At 40.6% G+C, this 14,012-nt stretch overlaps 1 protein-coding gene across 2 annotated transcripts in view; it reads right to left on the reverse strand.

Annotated features, from left to right (window-relative positions):
- The window catches only part of pacrg (PARK2 co-regulated), a 122,511-nt gene that overhangs the window by 32,580 nt on the left and 75,919 nt on the right, over window positions 1–14,012 (reverse strand). The gene's annotated exons all lie outside the window — the stretch shown is intronic.

The following is a 14,012-nucleotide window of genomic DNA, read 5'->3' on the forward strand; positions in this document are numbered from 1 at the left end:
TCTGGTTTCGTTCCTGCTGCAGTCTGCTTCTCTCAATTAGAAAAATAATTCACTCTTCAGGAGAACGGCTGTAACTTTCCTTTATATCTTGTCTACACCTACACAGAAAATGATTTTACTTTGCATATAATGTTTATGGTTGTCAAACTGCTGAATATGTATTGCTGATTTCCTCAAGGTTCTTTTCTGATTTAGCCAAATTCTGTTGATCAACATGGATCATTTTAAATCAAGCGAGGTCTTTTAGACTTCCTGGCCAGACATAGCGCTTTAGAAACGCCACTCAAATAATAAGAGTGTCTGAGACAAGTTGATATTGCCTTACTAATGCTCCTCCTGTGGGAAAGCTGCGTTTCTGCGGTATGTCACACATTGTATCTGATAACATCTCTGCTAATATCAATATCGTATAACTTTACACAGATGTCACATCTAATTTTTCTCTTTTTCATCAGCAAAACAGGCTGATGAATTGTGTTTCATGAGAAACGACAAGCCTCATTCCGGAACATATCTGATCTCACTTGTTTAGTCTTTTGCACCTACAGTAAGCACCCAAGCAAGAGGCTGACTTTGTTGTGCTGTGTTTGATTTACGTCTTCTACACAGGGATACTGATATGTCTGTTAGTACAGGGATTTGTTAAAGAATAGCATTTTAATTCCTCCCTCCTGTCTTTTTACTGTTTCACAACACAAATCTTTTCTCATCAGAATCAATCGGTCCATATTTTGCCCCGTGGTTCCACTTGCAAATAAAGGAAAGTAATGCAACACAGTGGTATTGAAGGTTCTCAATCCTCCGTCATGTAAATGTAGTTTCATTAGTATTTTTAAATTGCATCATCTATTGACAAGACTCAATAGAAGTAGCTTTGTTAGTTGTGATCCCTTAAATCTACAGTACATAATGAGATAGATTGCAATGTTTCAATGCATTTAGTCAGAAGCTAAAATTAAAGTCCGCCCCAGCGTAATCACGTCTCATGCCCTGATACCTGTCAGTGGTTTCACAGGTAGGTGTGGGCCACACTGGAGATCAATATTTAATGTGTCTAATGCCAGAGAGAGAGAGAGAGGGAGAGAGACAGAGATAGAGAGTCTCCCCTCTGAAGTCATCAGAAGGGAGACAGAGGAGAAAGAGAAATTGACAGTGATATTGTTGGACTGGATATGAGGCAGTATAGATGAGAAGCTGAGTGGGGGGGGGGGAGAAATGTCACCACCAATCTCTAATGAAGGGCCTTCCGGGAACTATAGTTAGATACATTATTTAAAGTCTTTCATTTAAAAATGTCCAAAAAACTGTGCTGCAATGATTTGCGCAGGGGCTGGGGAAAGGTCAGCTGTGTGTTGGGAGTGCTTCATTAACCTCCCACCACCTCCCTACCTCAATTATTTCTGTCAAAGAGCACCCAGGGGGAGGGGGGGTGAGATAGGGAGAGAGTGTGGTTGCTGTGGGTGAGCTGATACCACTCTGCTGCTGTGGCTGCTGCTCACTATACGAGAGCTGAAGGGCTTCAACCGCATTCAGCTTATCTCAGAACCTGGTGGCGGTCAATTCCAGGTGGAATGTTTGGGTGACTTCAGTGTTGTAAAATCCCCGCAGATGTGCAGGGTGAAGGCTGGATGAACTAGGATGTGTGTGTGTGTGTGTGTGTGTGTGTGTGTGTGTGTGTGTGTGTGTGTGTGTGTGTGTGTGTGTGTGTGTGTGTGCATGCGTGTGTGTGTGTCTTCAGGTAGGGAGGAAGCTGGCTTGTTCCCAGTCCTCACACTGCTAAATGCTTTGATCTTTTAAAATGTTTTCTACAACCGTGGAAATAACATAGCTGAAAGGAGGTCTGATTGCTCAGAAATCCATGAACACACACACAGACACACACACACACACACACACACACACACACACACACACACACACACACACACACACACACACACACACACACACACACACACACACACACACACACACACACACACACACACACACACCCATACCTTTTTACACATGCTCAGTGCATGAACAGCAACAGGACATAACTTCTTCCTCTTTTTCCACTTCATCAGTTACATTATCTCCCTCTTTTGTCAAGGAGAATAAAAAGAAAGCATATGCGTGTCGTTAACTCACACCCTCCCTCCTCCATCTTACTCTAATGTGAGGAATCTGTCCGTCTGGCTGAAGCTGGTCAATCATGAGGGCCTTTCACAATCTCATCTACTTCAAACTGGTCACATGAGTTGCTGGAGGTCTAAAGAGCCGCATTATGGACTTGATACCCTCAATTTTCATACATTTAGAATAAAAAAAAGAAAAGAAACGGCCCTCTGTGCAGAATCGGTGACTGGGATGTATTGATGTTAGTGAAGGCATCTCCAAAATAACTACTCCAGATCTGAACAAAAACAACGACACATTCACGGGTGAAAGCATGATTCCACTGGAGAATAATTTGCTGCTGAACATCCTTACCTTCCATCATAGTACTGTAACCAATGTTTTCCACAGAGACCAAACTCTGTTAGCTCTGCAAACAGCAGTTCAACGGTGAAAGCATGACAGAAAGACAGCATCACACCAAGACCTGATAAAAAGGGGTCATTTTGTATGTTAACGTTTCTTTGTGCTCTTTAAACTTGACAAAGTAAAGAGTTCAAGCACATTGTAGTGTGCTGTTTTAAAATGAGATCAGGCGCTTTCATATTCTTGAAAAGGCACCGCTGATTGAAAAATTTTACACCCTAAATATCCTCTGTCACATATTCCCATGGCAGGAATGGAACTGAAACTTCTCCTTCTTTCTCCTTTTTTGGTCTTTGCCAATCTTGTTACACTGATTCTTCCCGGAGGAAGATCAAGGCTGATGTCACACTGTTCCTCTAATACTTAATTTTGGGTTCAGGGTCAGATGTTCACCCATCTAAGCTTCTAAATAAGGACAAAGTCAAAGTCGTGTAAAAGCCAGGACGAGAAAAAGAAGATGACAGGGAAGAAATATCGTCTTGCTAGTATTATCCTAAAGTCCCTCTAAATCTAAAAGGGAAGGGGAAGTGAACTGCTAGGCAGGTGCCTGTACACATCTGCAGTGCACCCAAAAGACACAGTAGCTGTGAAAAAGAGATGCAATCAGACCCTTTGATTGCAGCTCTGGTAGATTGTGTGTACGTATTGTTGTTCAAATGACTTCAGATTTTGTATTTTTTCCTTAATCAAGTCTATTCATCCGATAAATGTCTTCCACATAAGAGTATTAATAGAGGCCTCAACATTAAAGAGGTGGCTAATCAGTCTGACAAAATGATCTCACAGGGTGTCAATCCTTCAGGGCCGTCGCCTGTCTCTTCTATAATCCCATTCCATCAGCTTTGAACTCACAGGAACACACGAGCACACATAAGTGAAGCACATACAATTCCAAACAGATATAGACAGTCACATTTTAATGGGCATCCATTTCTCACATAAAACACATATGTATGCAAGTGTGCTTTTGCATGCATAAAAATACTCCTTACTCCTGCAACTAATCCAGCTGTACATATCTCAAAGGGAATCAATGTGAAAGACGGTGCAGTTCAATGACAGGCTTCTGGGGATGAAGGCTGGGAAGAAGAGGTAAAAAATGGAAACTCATCTTGATGTATTTGGGTCAATTTCACATTCATAGCCATTGCCTGGTCAGACCTACTTCTAGCAAAAAAAATTGTGGCTTAGTTAATTGTTGATAACGGACACATTTAATTGGCTGTAATCTATCGGACGAATGGAGGAGCCTCCGTTCTGTCAAGGACAAATGCCCACTGGGAGGGCCGAAGGATCTCACCTCATATGAATTGCTTTAGGTATCACACATACAGCATAATCTATCAGCATAACAATAGTGCATGTACAGGAAATTTAATAATTACACCAAAGCATATTTCAGATAATGCAAAAAGAAAAAAGAAAAAAAATTCTTATGAGCACAGCTGCATCTCAAAGTTCAAGCACATACACACCAGAATAACAAGTGCCTCGTACCTAACATAAAAGTCAATGAAATCAGTTCAAGCAAGCAGGGCACTCTATGTGCTCATGGCTACTTGGTTCTGCCTGAGAGCTCACTGTACAATCTAGATCTTCTGTATGATAGGAAAGAGAAAATGCAGTCTGCCCAACTCGCCTCCCACTCGAGGGGCAAACACTTATTTGCATTGAAATGAATTGTCCGAGACGTGTGATTGTGTGTGCATATATGTGTGTGTGTGTCTTGTAACAGTACTGTGCACTTTTGTGGTTCGTCAGGGGGGCGCTGTGTGCCAAACTGGATGATTACTTGATCTCTCCACTCGTTCTCTGGCCAGAGGTGGACCTCTGTATCTGACTGTACTGAATTTACACATAGTCCGTGTTTTCAAGCCATTCCCAGTGGAACTGCAGCTCTTTCCCATCCTCAGAATGCTCAGTGTAGGCAAGCATAGATTCAATACCACTGGAAATGAAAATAACCTAAGAAAATATGTTTGACTACCTGTTCTACAAGTCTCTTGGTAAGAGTAAAAAAAATCACTCTTGACACATAGCAGGACATTTGATTCGAGCATCCATCATTTCTAAAGGGTGTTAGCTTCAATACTGCTAGGTTAAAACCGGTGAAGAGTAGTCAAACAAGTTTTGAACAGCTTCGCAAAATCAAACATAGTTCAGAGAATGCCTTGTCATTCTCTTAATTAGTAGATATCTATGTAGGTTCTCAGTTATCCAGGTCATGTCCATCCAAAGCTGTTTAAATCAAACCACTGGACTTTAAGAATAAATTAGTAATTCACTACACCCTGTGAGATTTATACTGTATATATTCAATAAAGTATATCAAGGTTGTTTTATTCTTAACCATATTTAGACACTCAAATATGACGGTGGACAAAAACATAAACTTCACAGACAGAAGGTAAGTTTCCCCATTTATGTCCGTCAAGGCAATAGTCTGACAGTAGTTTTGGCTCTCCCCCTGGAATTTAAAACACATTGTTACCATTGGTATTCTGATAGTTATTCAAGAAAAACAAAATCTCACTAATGGCAGGTAGGATCACCGCCTATATTTCTTGGGTATTATGAGGCTCCATTACTGAAACCGTCTCTCTTTTCAGCCTTTACGTTATGGAATGATTGATATGTATCATCGCTTGCCATGTCTCTAATTGTGCAGAAATTCAAGAAGTGTAGGTGGATTACTTTATAATCATCCCCCTGACTGATGCAGTCTGTCTTTGCTTGGTTGCTCTTTCCAATTACTTTTCCACAAACATAGACCAACTAAATGCTGTTGAAAGTCAAGCTTGGAGCAATCCTAGTGAACAAAGCAACTGAACGCCACGGGCAGAAAAAGGCGAGTCAGCTGTCGGTAGACCTCGCGGCGCATCAGTGCAGCAGCATTGAAATGTCAGGCAAAGATCGACACAGCATGTGTTTAAATTATGCGTGTCTTATTGCAAATTCTATGTGGAAGCATGTAGAAACCATCAGCACATCAATGCGGCGGTCTTACTGGTGCGGAAGCCAAGCTATTCAGATGTTCAGATTGAAAGACTGTTTCATTACTAGTCCATTAATCTGTCTAATTGCCTTCTTGTGAGGTGGCATCTGTGGGAGGATTTGCTTTCCCCCTCACTGACGCCATTGAAAAACATGTCTGGCTGTTTGATATCATCCTTACACCGACATGATGATGCATTTCCAAGTTACAGTTTGCTTAAGTTCAGAATAGTAACAGAAAACAGCATTAGTACAAAGACAATCTAATCATTATGAGACCAATGACAACAATCTCCATGTGTAGATCTGATTGGCTTAGTCAACTCTCCATTCAGCAGCCACAGCAACACCACAGCTATTTGAATAACTCAACAAAATATGAGATGATTCAATCAGATGATTGGGAATCAGACTAAGTTGAGCCTCTCTGTGCAATGCATTATCATCAGAGCACGTCTCCACTGAGTGCTCTTTATAGGTAATCAATAGCCAAGCTGGCTCATGATGGCGCTCACTCATTGGGACTCTAATAAAAGCCAACCCTGGGGTGAATGCTTCTCTGGCTAGCATGAGCTCACACACATTTGTGAAAAACCAAACACACACACACACACACACACACACACACACACACACACACACACACACACACACACACACACACACACACACACACACACACACACACACACACACACACACACACACACACACACACACACACACACACACACACACACAGAGGAAAAACACTAAGTCACAAACATGGGAGTATGGAATCCTTTGCGATCAGGCAACCCAATCATTTCTGGCTGTTGCTACAACATTAATCATTTATATACTCCGAATGATTCTGAGCTGTCCCGTTGGTGAGGATACCTCTAGCTTAATCAATATGCACATCAGCTTTTTTATGGGTTGCTGGGCTGAAAATATCAAGAGACTCACAAGGAAAGGTGACTTACACTTTCTTTAACATCCAATCAATGTTATGTGGCTTGTATTTATCAGCAGTTCAACTACAATCTCAACTTGAAAGCATCTTTCTTTGGAGTTAAGAAATTTGAAATTGCACGGACACAGAAACCCTTTGCGGCCTACAGCGGCATTTTCAATGTGGGGTACTGACTCCACTCGATTTGTTGATTTTCTGCAGGCTGCTGTCCAAACAGAATTGTTCCTCCTCAGGGGAGATGGGCACCATGTAAAAACTGTCTCCAATGTGACCCACACTTCTCTCGTGTTTCTCCCACCAACTGTTTAAGATAAGAACATCTGTACCTAGTAACTGCAATGAAAAGATGTTTCTAAAGTCCTTCAGATATCTGAGTGTGTTGGCAATTTCTTTATGATAACCAGGATCCTCCTTGTATGCACGGCATTGGCCAATCAGTGAACTGTAATGGAGGTTGTGCAAAAAAAAACATTGGAAACATGTACATTTTACCAAATATAAAAGCAAAAAAGATAAGAAGAAGCCACCCAATCATATACTGCAGTGGAAATGGAACATAAATTTCTTTTCGGCCTTCAGTCTGGAGGGTCCAGGTTTCCGGCCATTTCCAAAGCAGCTGTGTGCTACATATCAGGGCACATATGGTGTCAAGTAGCTTCTCTGTATTTTCCAGCGAGAGTGAGGCCTCCCACATGAATACAGGGTCACTTCATCACAATGTGCAGGGTGAGGGGCCACATAACTTAGGGTGCAGGGGTCAGTTTTCCATGAACCACCCAGCAGTCTGCCTTCATTAGTCAAGGAATCAGATTGAAGAATAAAGAGAGGGGATCATAGAACAGGCCAAAACACACAGACATATTGTTTATCCTGGCAAAACCTGTCATGAACAGATATACAACAAGTTACATATTAACTTCCAATTTCATAGGAATAATATTGATAGATAACATTATAGACTCCTGAAAATTAGCTCAGAGAGTCTTGTGAATGCCTCATGACACATAACCCACACGTGGTAATGATCTGAGAGGGAGATGACCTTTCCCTGCCTAGAATAGTAAGGCTGTGAGGAATGAAAGCTGTGATGACAAATACACAAGGGTGATTGTGACCCTGCGGGGGCCGACACACGTGCTTGTAACACAAGTTCAAATTCCGAGCTTGTGCACCTGTGCCACCACAGACGTATACATTACGTATAAATCTCACTGAAAGAGTCTTGGATCCTTGTGGTTTCAAAAAGATTATTTCTGAACATTTATTTCAAAACCAGTGAGAAAAGCAAAGACAAAACATGTCCTAACTTAGCAGGAACAGTGTGTGTAATTGTGCGACTGTCTTACAGTAAAAGGCTGATTGAGAAAATCTGTTGTTTTGGTGTGTGGCCTTTCAGATTTGGATGCGGATGCAGCAATTGTACTGGAACACATCCACACGCATCAACACTCTCGACACCAACCTACACATCATCCTGAGTGACAAGCATATCGACCGCCAACAGAATCCTGAAACACAAAACACTCAAAGACAGAGTGTCTCATATTTCAGTCTTTGTGCTTCTTTGTGAAAGAAACATCAGACAAAAATGTGTGGCTGTGTCGGTCCATTGCTGAGAGTGTCTTCTGGAATCCAAGTAGTACTGTTAATATAACAACGTAGAAAAAGGTGAGTCTGGTGTTTGAGCATTCCAATCCACAAAGCATCTACCTAAGTCCGAGTTTACACTGGACAGTAGCCGGCTGTCATTGAAGCTCTCTTCCAAGTAGCAAGAAGATATTTCTACGTTGAAGAACATCTATGGATGGAGGAGGGGGGAAAAGACATTTCAAGTGCTCGTGGCCTCATTCCATTTCCTTGTTAACTCTGTGTGCAAAGCGAGACTTGAGAAGAGCAGCAGGACATACAGAAGAAGAGAGATGAGACGGAGTGAAAGCCATGGGGAGGCCAGGGATGTGCGTCTATAGTCACACCGACTGAATATTTGAAAGGAGGTGGTAGTGAAGGGGAACGGAGGTGAGGAGGAGAATCCTGGGTGCAAGTCCCTTGGGAGTTTATAAAGTGCCCCAGATGGGCAGGGGGCAGGCTTAGGGGTGAGGGTGATACAAGTGTTGCCAGGTCTGGCAGGTGAATTATGCATCTCAGCGGCATTAACACTAGAACACTTTTATGGTTGATGTGTAGTACAGAACAAAAAGGTCAAGACTCTTAGCATATAGGCTACTCTGAATAAAAACTGACAACCACATATGGCTTCAGGTGTGCCAGAAAAAACACAAGTTAGGAAAAGTTCAAAAACTGAAGTAAGAAGAGGCAAAATGAAAGTCCTAGGTTGACAATGGACATAATCAAGACTGTCAAGGTCCTAAATCCTGCATTCCTAGCTTGATTATGAGAGTTTTCGCATGCCCACACAAGGGACATACGCAAATGGAATGAAATTGTCTTATGATCAGTATTGGCCGGGGTTTTTTTTTTTATATGTGTTATATGTGAGTGTGAAGCATATGTACACATTTTAAGATTTCATATTTATGCTGAGATTGTTTATGCCGATTGTAAAACAATTTAAAGCAAATAAATGCACTGCATGACGACAAGGATCTTTTAAGGTCATCTGCAACACAAGTCTTTGAGATATGTTCTGCGGTAACCCATAAAATATGATTCCAAGTAGATCATAGCAAGGATACTGACCATTCCACATGAAGGTTTGAAGTGGACATATTGATATTTATAGCCACGCTATTGATTTTGAAGGGCAGGGACCGTGTGTGCAAATGTGTGTATTCGTGCATGCCTGCCAGTGTGACAGAGCAGATCCTGAGAGTAAATAAGACAGTACTGTGGGAGTTTTTTCAGTGTTTGCACACCAGAAACTGTGTGCTCTTCTATACACACACACACACACACAAACGCACACAAACTCCCACAATCAGGTCCTGATACAAGGCGACCAGTGCGGCACCAACAACATTTACAGATGAAGTTGTGTTGTATTCATTATGCAAATAATGTACAATTTGCATTTTAAATTATAATGAGTGGCATTGCCAGGAGTCTATTTAAATATTAATCTTTTTTTAAATTCAATTAATTTTAAGCATTAGCATTGTTGTGGCACTGAAAAGCAAAAGTGCTTTGAGCATTTTATATGTAGACAAAAATTCTAAGAGACTTTCAGGTGAAAACAAAACTCAAATTGCATTTATTTGGTTTCTAATGCATCCTAAGATTTGTCTTGTGTCCAGGTCGCAAGTCGCTCAACCCATGTTGCAATATTTTAATAAAATGATCCACATATTGAATTTTTAAATAGAGAGGCTTGAAGTTTGTAACTTTTGGCTTTCATGATTTCTAAGAAACAGCAACTAAAATTTAGCTTGGAAAAGATTAAATGCTCCAAAAAAACAGTAACTGGCCAAGATGAGCAAGCGGTGAGTAAGAAATACAGATAATATCATGGTCCAGTAAGCAAAACATCCAATAATTTTAACCATATTCACTAAGAGGCTATTAATAGAAAAAATCTTGGCAAAACCCAATCAAATATGACATTTCATGGGAATGATGAAAAGAACTTCTTAAGACTGCAAAACTCGTCCAAGGCTGACGATTCCCTGTTACCTTCCTATTAGTGTGCAACACCTGTATTTGGATTCTTTCACCATGAAAGCATACAGTACACCTGCAGCTTGGATTGACCCATTACGGAGCATTTCCTTTTCTATTCTTCCCTAGTTATTATTTTTTTCCCCTGGGATCTCCATTAGGACATTAGTTAATGACCTCCAGTCTTCCTGTTGTCCTTGCAAAACAATAAAACAACCAACAACACAGTGCAGTGTGTCCTTAAAAATAAGATCACAATGACAATACTAAAAGGAATAAAACAAGAATAATAAAAGTAGTCACCCTTTCTTTGATGATCTGATGATATTTTTTGCAAATATATCTATAACTCACTGGGTTTAAAGCCTTTTCCACTAATGATAATAAAGTAAGTAATAAATCCTGAATCTGCTTCTTTAAATAAACCATTCACTGGAATGTTCCCAACCCTCTCACTGTGTGAATCCATGAAGTTTTTTGTAACAATTGTAAAAATGCAATTTGTGCAACAAATGTACAGATCACTTAGTCCAACTGGGTGGGGATAAAATCAAATAATACGAACTTCAAATAGAAAAACAAAAGTTCTTTGTCATCAATTGTGTTTGTATATTTGAATCAAATATAAAGGTATACAGTAAGCTAATCTGGACCTCATTGATCTCCAGAGGTAAAAGCAGCGAAGCTCTTCAGTTAGCAGAATACCAGACAGAACTACTGGTGATGGTGACCGTCTAGGGCAGATTTTATGATGGCCCATGTTACAATTAGAACAGAAATTTCATGCTATCCTATTTTTCCATTGAGGTTTGTCATTTCAAACCAGGATCTGGGGTTTCATAAATGATAACACACATAGTGAAAAGAAAATACCTGATGACAAAAGACAGCCTCTGGGTTTTACTTCAGATAACATCTAGCAGAAAACGTAGTTGAAATGCCTTTATTGATCAATTGGTGTTCGTCTGAGTAAAAACATGGATGAAAAAGAGGAGTCTTTTCTTATTTAAACCCTTTTTTTTCTTTTTCAGAACCATGGACAGCACTGTTTGTTGCTTGGCAGTGATGCACCGTCCACATCCCAGCCCGTTGTTGGAGTTGAAGGCCTACATGTAAAGTACACAGCTCGACACCGCTTCCACGTGTTACATTTTCTCTGTAAAGACATAACAAACGATCATCTCACATAGATTTTTATACTCACATTATTTTGTGCAGTGTAATACATACACTTCACAAAATCAGTCTCACAACAGCCTGAGCAGACAAATCTCATGCAGGTCATCATAAGGAGCTACACCTGCTTCATCTACAAGGACTCACAAAGTCCCAATGGAAAGACTGCAGTGTAAGAAGGGACATTCCATTATATGTTCCAGGACCCTGTAGGGAGAATACCAATAAGAGAAAGGAAAACTCCCCTCACAACCCTTAACACGGCAAAGTGAAATAGGAACAACTGGATGAGAAAACACTGACCTGTAGAGAGGCAATAACTGGAAATGGTGAATGAGAGATAACAAAACTTTCGTCCTATTTTTTTGAACCAAATTCATTCATGTGTTTATTTCCTTTTGTTTTTGGCAGTTACAAAACAGCAAATATATCCACATAGAAAACAAATTACAGTGATCTTTTGCCAAGAAGTCGTATATCTGCACCTAAGTGTAAATGAAAGTGTCTAACGTCTCATCAGGATTCTATTTAGATATCAGACACTTGAAATTAGAGATATACGGAGATGATGTGTTGTGAAGCTGGCGACGAAAGGAGACGTGCTTTGCTGGGCTGCTGTGGTCATTCTCCTCCAGGAGTCGGAGAATCAGTGGTGGACTGCGAAATAAAATATGGGAGCCTTTATTTTCTATGAGCCAAACATCTGTGTCTAAAGCATGGGTGGTCGAATGTGATCCGGTAACATCTGGTTCAGTGGATTGACTTTCATCTGTAGGGTGTACGCAGATGCTAAAAGGCCCACAGAAATAACAGCAGACAACATCACTGAGACAAGATGACAATGGCTGGCTGACTACGTCAACGTATTTTATTTTTCTAATTATATAGGTTCAGAATGACAACATGTATTAATATCTATCAATTAATTGTTCCTGTTGTTTGTTCATTGAATGCCATTTTCTCTTTATTACCTGATCAAGGAAGAACTGATTAATTTTATTTTAATGGAAGCATGTATTCATTTCCTCTGTCAAATCATGGCCATCATATGTTGTTCTTAGCTCTGGATACACCATATTGTGTGTGTGTGTGTGTGTGTGTGTGTGTGTGTGTGTGTGTGTGTGTGTGTGTGTGTGTGTGTGTGTGTGTGTGTGTGTGTGTGTGTGTGTGTGTGTATATGTATACATTTCATTTTGTGATAGAGATTGTAATATGAGCCATGGAGCCAGATGGAAACATTACAGATAACAGCAAGCTAAAAAATGTTCAAATGAGGGGCTAGACTTGACTTAGAAAACCTTAAGAGTGGGGGGTTCTTGAGAAATAGCATGCATTAGAATGTTAGACTAGTGTTCAATTACATCCATTAGAGATAGTGACGACTGTGACTGCAGCATACTGGCATGCCAAAGTGAGAATGGAGGAGATAAGATTACAACCATCAAGGAAACACACTGAGAGGGGGCAGTAATGGGTCTTGGGGGTGGAGGGGATGGTTTACCAAAGACAGACAGACAGGAGTCTAACTACAGAATTGACAGGTGTGCAGACCTTGTTACCGACAAAGGAATTAGCGAACAACCCAACAGAGTCCAAATTGACAACATCAAATTTTCTTTAGATGCAAATTTGAAAAATGTTTTTAAAAGCATTTTAATAATTTTCCTGATCCCTTTTCTTTAGTATGCTTGTATTTCTGCCCACATTAGATGAACAGGAGGACGCAAGACTGTACTCTGACAATAAAAAAACTTTTGTTTTGTTGTTGTTTATTTTGTGTGTCCTTGTCAGGGGACAACAAGTTAGGGACACTGTAGAAATGCTATGTGTCATTTGTTTCGCAAAATATTGGCTACCTTGCTTTCAAGCACAAGGCCATGTTGTGAAGATGTGGCTGCTTATGAAAGCTGACAGGAAACCTGGCATTGGGTGCGAATTGTGATCCAAAGCTGGCTGGACACATGGCGGCACGTACACCAGCATTCTGTTGCTGGCTGCCTGTGGAGATGTCAAACACAATGATGTGGTGAGAGGCTGCAGGAGAGCACTCTGCTCGCTACAAGGAAGTCATACACACAAAGGTTTGCATAAGGACAGAGATTCATACATAAGCAAGTACATACACAGTATATAGCATAGAACAGTCACAGTGCCTATGACACGTCTGACATAACTGCACAACAAAACAGCCCGTTCAAATGATCCACCCTGAGACAGGGACCTGTCTTTGGCAAACGCAGCTAATGCTCATACAATTTATCTCACACTATTGTCTCCTTTCGACAACAGCATAATTGTGTTACAAATGTCAGGCCCCCAGAGCCTGAACAATCCTATGAATCATGCCCCAAATTCATTAATGACAGACTGTGTTAATCTCATTGAGATTGAAAGTGGAAAAAGACTTTCATAACTCATCCAATTAGTTAACTGAGTGTTACTCGAATTAGAGGGAAAGTGAGGAGAAGCCCCACCGAGACTGTGGACGTCTTGTTTGAAAAATACTTCCACGGTCATCTAAAGATTACTAATAAGAATGAAAACCTACCATCTGAAAGCCCGATATTCACTATCTGCTTACCGTGTGTTCCCTCAGGGTTTGTGTATTTGTGATCTACCAGTACAGTTCCTCCTGTAGAGGAAGAAAATGTCACGTTTCACTTTTACGGCATTCTGTAAGCATAAGCATTAGAATAACTCCTACAAAGTGAAAATTGGAGGGTTCACAAAAAAGCTTTTAAGTAAAGCA

The sequence above is a fragment of the Antennarius striatus genome, chromosome 17 (genome assembly GCF_040054535.1).
Source record: "Antennarius striatus isolate MH-2024 chromosome 17, ASM4005453v1, whole genome shotgun sequence".
In the NCBI taxonomy this organism is placed as follows: Eukaryota; Metazoa; Chordata; class Actinopteri; order Lophiiformes; family Antennariidae; genus Antennarius; species Antennarius striatus.